We start from the raw sequence: 6,582 nt of genomic DNA, 5'->3' as shown, positions 1-6,582 counted from the left end.
ATAATAATAATAATAATAACGAATGTGGAATCTAAAAACAGAAACAATTCCTATCGAATGTGGAATCTAAAAACTGAAACAATTCCTATTATAGTAGGTGCCTTAGGTATAATAAAAAAAATATTCAGACAAATACATAACAAAAACACCAGGACTTACAAATATATATAACATACAGAAAATTGCACTACTGGGCACAGCATACATCCTACGCAAAACACTTTCAATACAGTAACCATAAGAGCACCACAGCAAACCACAGCACATACCCAAGGCGCACAGAGCTGCGCTCGGTAGTGAAGTGAAATCACGTTATAAAAATAAAACTACTGAATAATAATAAAAAATAAGTTATTACTTCTAATAGTAATCACTAAATCCGCAACGATTCATTCAGTCATATATTTATTTTTACCAATTATCCGTTTATTTATTCATGACTTAAGTGTTTAATATGATTTTTCTACATAAAACCTTATACACAGCTTAATTATCATTGAATTTAAATTATGCATTTATACGCAAGTTAACGCTTCCGTATTTCTCACGGATTCCTGCTGCTGCTGGCCGTTAGCTTGAAGGACATCCCATTCTTCTACTTATTATTTATGCTAAATATTTTGTTGTCTCTGAAGCTTAAACACCTACCTTCTCTCTGCTCTCTCCTTGTATGGAGATAGAGTATTTGTTCTAATTCAATGGCTTTCACAAATCTCTTTATGCATCTCATCTTAGGCAAATAGCATTCTCCCTCTATGACTCTCCATCTCTCTCTCCCTCTCTCTTGACACTAAACCCGCTCTATTCATGTCTACACTACCACTCTCTTTAATCATGCCATCTTCCTTACTTTTTCTGTAATTCAACACTTTGTGACCAGTCAACTGAGAGACCACTTCTACAACGGACAACCAGTCCCTCTCTTTCCAAACCCGACCCAATCACATATGTGTTACATTGAATTTTCCCTTATTCAAATATGCATCGGTGAATTCCCAAGTGAAGGAAACAGGTCTAGTTTTTAAGAGTCATTATATTAACACACACACACACACACATACACACATACACGCAAACACATACACACCTACATATATGGGTGCATATATGTGTATACACAGACATGCATACACACACATATATAATTATATGCATCTGTATATACGTTTGTATATATATATATATATATATATATATATATACATATATAAAACGATATATGTGTGATATATTTGCCAACTAAGTGTGGTGTCCTATACAGGACAGTGCTACTGAAGCTTATATCCTGTCCCAGGAAGACATCTCCTTCAGCTGGTTAACGTTAAACAACACACAAACACACAAACACACACATATATATGTACATTTTCAAAATGTAACCACATGTGAATCGCTGGCGTTTTTTTCCCCTCCATCTTCCTTGTCTATTGGACTTTAGTCTGTCTCTGAAGAAGAGCTTTGCTCGAAACGTTAAACCACCTTTCTTTCCTTTCCTGAGTGTCTGTTAGTACTTTACATGTACCACGTCCTTGCGTTGTTGTTTTTTATGTGTTTGTTCGTTCTTTTGGGGGAATTTGCTATATATATATATATACATATATATATATATATATATATATATGTGTGTGTGTGTGTGTGTGTGTGTGTGTGTGTGTGTGTGCGTGCGTGTGTGTGTATGGTGTCATTACCTTCTATCAAAACTTTCTCTTGACCAATGACATCTAAGTGTAATTTGGAAGCAGATACTTGATGGATGCTCCTGTCTTTTTGTTAGATTTAATTCATTTCCGTTTCAACAGCGCCACCTTCCCCTTGGGTGGCTTGAATGAAGTCGGCAGTGTTGTAAACGTTAGGACCAGTCTCTGATTTGATGATAACGTCTCTTCCTTTCCTCACACCAACCTCAAATATGCTGTAAAAGGTTATGGGCGTCGCTTTTTTTTTATCTTCTGATTTATCCATTAAAGAAAAAAAAAGGGAAGCGAAATAAAGCACCTATGGCTTTTTATTAACTGCATTAGTTCCGCTATCTTGAGTTTGATAATTGATAACTTCCAAAGGTCACCAGCACAACCAGTTCCAGCGCTGACATCGACACCACCACCACCACCACCACCACCAACAGCACCACCACCACTTCCTCCTCCTCCTCCTCCTCCTCCTCCTCCTCCCCTTCCTCATCATCATTATCATCACCATATCGTCATCGTCGTCAACAGCATCATAGTTATACTCCGAAAATGCACTGCTATAAAGTACCCTCGACTGGAAACCAGTGAACAGCGAAGTAGAACGAAATATTACAACTAAAACAAGAATACTAAAACAACAACGAAATCTATTAATATGAACAGCTACAAAGGAAATAACCGCAGAGAAGTTCTGTAGGAAACCCAACAATAGAAAAATGGCGGTATTCGCATGCTTTCGTTTCGCAGGTTAATGGCCGTTATAAAGACCGTGATGAACAATAGTTCGTCATATATTGAAAGTTAATTTAGCTATAACACCAAGGAAATTTAAATAAATAATGGCGAAAAAAAAAATAATAATTATCTCTTAAAAGCCGATTAATGAACAACAACCATGAAGTGTGGTTTAAGAGGGGTTCAATAGAGATTTGCGTTGATGGGGATAAATATATAAAAAAAAAAAAATCAAAATAATAAAGTGAAACTGTAATTCGATTTTATGTTATAATATAGCTTTTATGCAGCTATATTTATAAGAATAGTGAACGTGTAAATTTTCTAAAGACTTTTATATAATCGATAAACTTTTTAAAAAATGGACAGTCGCTTCGTTTAATCAATGTTGTAGTTAGTGCTAAATACCACTTCTCTTCGCATAACAATCATTGTTTCAATTAAAATTGCTCTTTGTTTTATTTGTGCTACTATTACTGTTGTTGTCGTTGTTAATATTTTGCCTTGCAGCATAGATTTTACTATTTATTTAGTTTACGTTCATTTTTGTTTGTTTCTTTTTCCACTGTTTTTTTTTTGTTGCAATAAATATGATGAGTTTTAAAGAAAAGATTGCATTTAGAAGAGCAATAGTTTATGGGATTACGAATAAACAAAGGCATCAAAAACAAATGAAACATAGATCACGTGTTTAAAAAGGCTGCACGTAGGGCATGATCTCCTGCGAAACCAGCATGTGAGTTACAAACGCGTAACGAAAGCTTCGTGGTGTCCGTTGTTATGCATCTTGATAATTATGCAGTGTTCCTATAATTTACATTAGCAACAGTATCAACTACTAAATATGGATTTCAAATTTTGGCACAAGGCCAGCAATTGGGGTGGGGTGGGGGTAGTGTCTAGTCGATTACATCGACACCAGTCCTCATCTGGTACTTATTTTTCTACCCCGAGAGGATGAAATGCAAAGTCGACCTGGGCGGAATTTGAACTCAGAACGTAAGGCCGGACGAAATACTAGTAAGCGTGCTAACCATTCAACCAGCCTAACGAATGCTAAATATGTGCATCCAGTTGTAAAAAACTGTGTATCTAAAGCAACATATTTGTCAGGTGGTGGCATGTATATATATATATATATATATATATATGTGTATATATATATATGTATACATATATGTATGTATATAAATATATATATATATATACACATATGTATGTATACATATATATATGTATATACATACACATTTTACACACACACACACGCACACACACATATATATACATATATGCATATATATATATACGTTGTTTTATTAGCTAATGTTCTATTTTAGTTTCATTTGGTTTTGTGTAACCGAAAGAAAACCATTAATAAAGAAAAATAACGCCCTTCAATCAAAAATTTGGTTTATCGAATTGAAGTATTCCACTTAGACACAGAAAATTTATACTTCACATCTATCGACATTCAGTTTTTAAAAAAAATTATAAATAATTTGATTACTTCAAGTCTGGTGTTTAAATTCATTTTAAAATGAAAAATACATTTTTTGTAGATAATGTATAAATAGCGTAGCAAGAGAGTGTTTATTATTCATATATGTCAATTACATTAATGTAAATTGTTTTATAAATACAGGACCACCATAACCCTCTTATATAATCTTTACTAAAATCACTGGAATTTTTGTGACGATGATTGTCAATGTGTCCAATATTATGTGCAATTATCAATTATGGCTTTGTAACATGCACCATGCTTTCACTAAATTTTTGCCAATTATGTAGCTGCGAGTAGACACAGATAACCTCTCGGAATTTTCTCCTTTGACCGAAAGGGAACACCCCGGATGTAAATGCTAGGGGAAGAAAGAGCTGCACTAGTACCCAGATGGAACTCGTTACATCAGAATAAATTGGAACAATGTGATTCGAACACTCAGTTCCTGATTTGAACTTACGGCTCTGTGTTCATGAACCAAGCATATTAATCACTAGGCCACGTACGTTCACTATTACAGAATTAATAAAGTAATAAAGAGAATCAAATACGCCTCTCATTTTATTTACGCCTTTCATATTATTAGCATAAGATAACGTCATATTTCGTCATCTGATTTTCTGTCTGGTTATGATTATTATAATAAATAGTGGCTTGTGACAAGCCCTTGCATATTGCTTGTGTGATAATAAAGCCAACAACACACGACTAGAGCACGCTCACAATAACTACAAACCAGACACCAGGGCGAAACAGTTTAAAGACTATTGAAATAAACCTAAGAACAATGGCCAAATTATTAAATATTGACATTGAGTTGTCGTTGTTATGGTTGTCTAACCCTAAATCATTATCGATTGAACAGATTTATGATCAATGGCGTTTTAACTGTGATCATACAGACATTTTGTGTATTAAGACAACATTGTCCGATGTTTCCTTTAGAAGACGGTAACGTTTGATTTGAGAGAGATTTGGTTGCTATTCTGGTAGGCTGGACAACCGTGTGTAAGCTTCCTCTCGTATTCATGATATTTAGTGACTTGTTACATTAAAGTTCATATCAGAGGGACATAAATATAACACAAGCAGAAAAAGAAACGAACCAAAACACACAAATAAGTGTTAAGAATGCTAATACTTTAGTTAAATATTTAACTCAACAAATAAATACTCCAACGATATTGAGGGAAAGCACCTGCGTTCTGCATACTAAGCACGGATACTGTATAGTCTCATATAAGAAGTACAAGGAATCAATTGAAAGTTATGAGGTCATAGACAAGCAATCCCTGTTGTGGGTGTCTAGAATCTGAAAAGAAAATTGTAACAAATTTAACACAGTTACAAACGTACAGAGAAATATTGCACTAAAACTGTTCAATTTTTATATCAAATATGTGGCATTCCGTCGGTTGCGGCGACGAGGGTTCCAGTTGAGCCGATTAACGGAACAGCCTGCTCGTGAAATTAACGTACAAGTGGCTGAGCACTCCACAGACACGTATACCCTTAACGTAGTTCTCGGGAAGATTCAGCGTGACACAGAGTGTGACAAGGTTGGCCCTTTGAAATACAGGTACAAGAGAAAGAAGAAGAAAGAGTGAGAGAAATGTGTGGTGAAAGAGTACGGCAGGGTTTGCCACCCCCACCTGCCGGAGCCTCGTGGAGCTTTAAGTGTTTTCGCTCAATAAACACTCACAACGCTCGGTGTGGGAATCGAAACTGCGATCCTACGACCGCGAGTCCGCTACCCTAACTACTGGGCCATTGCACCTCCACATCAAACATGTAGAACAGGCAAGTTTATAACACCTATCACACTCACAACAGGATTCGACACTCGACGATTCTGTTCATATATATTCGAGAGAAAGCTGATATCAAGGGTCAGATAATTAAAGGTCTAGATTTAATGAGTGAAAAATATAGATACAACAATATTGGCAAGATTCAAGATCCAGGATTACTGTATAATGGCATTAATGACATCTATATAGCACTTGTAGCTGCTGAAGACAGCAAAGCTCTTCAAATATCAATCAATCTGAGATATTTGAAGTTGAAATTACAATGTAAATAAATAAGGAAGTATGATGAATTCTTAATAGAGACATCAGTGAAAGTGATGGATGCCATTGTTTTCCATATTGTACACAGATGCGCATACGCACCCACACGCACACACATATGTATGTGTATATTTGAATATCTATCTATCTATCTATCTATCTATCTATCTATCTATCTATCTATCTATCTATCTATTTATCTATCTACTTTCTATCTATCTGTCTGTTAGTAAGTCTGTCTGTCTGTCTCTCTCTGTCTACACCCATTTATATTCTTGCATCTTCTTGTACTTGGTTTCAGTCTATCGGACTGGGGCATGCGCGCGCACGCACACATTTCTGCACGCACATACACACGTATACACCACACACGCACACACACATATCCATGTACATATGGCTGAAGCAAGTAAAAGAGTAAAGTGAAGAATATATATATATATATATAGATGTGTATGCAAACACACACACATAGACATATACACATACTAATATAAATATACATGCATATATATACGTCAATATATATGTACACACACACACATATATATATATATATATATATATATATATATAT

Source organism: Octopus bimaculoides, chromosome 10 (genome assembly GCF_001194135.2).
Source record: "Octopus bimaculoides isolate UCB-OBI-ISO-001 chromosome 10, ASM119413v2, whole genome shotgun sequence".
In the NCBI taxonomy this organism is placed as follows: Eukaryota; Metazoa; Mollusca; class Cephalopoda; order Octopoda; family Octopodidae; genus Octopus; species Octopus bimaculoides.
This window is presented reverse-complemented; position numbering follows the sequence as displayed.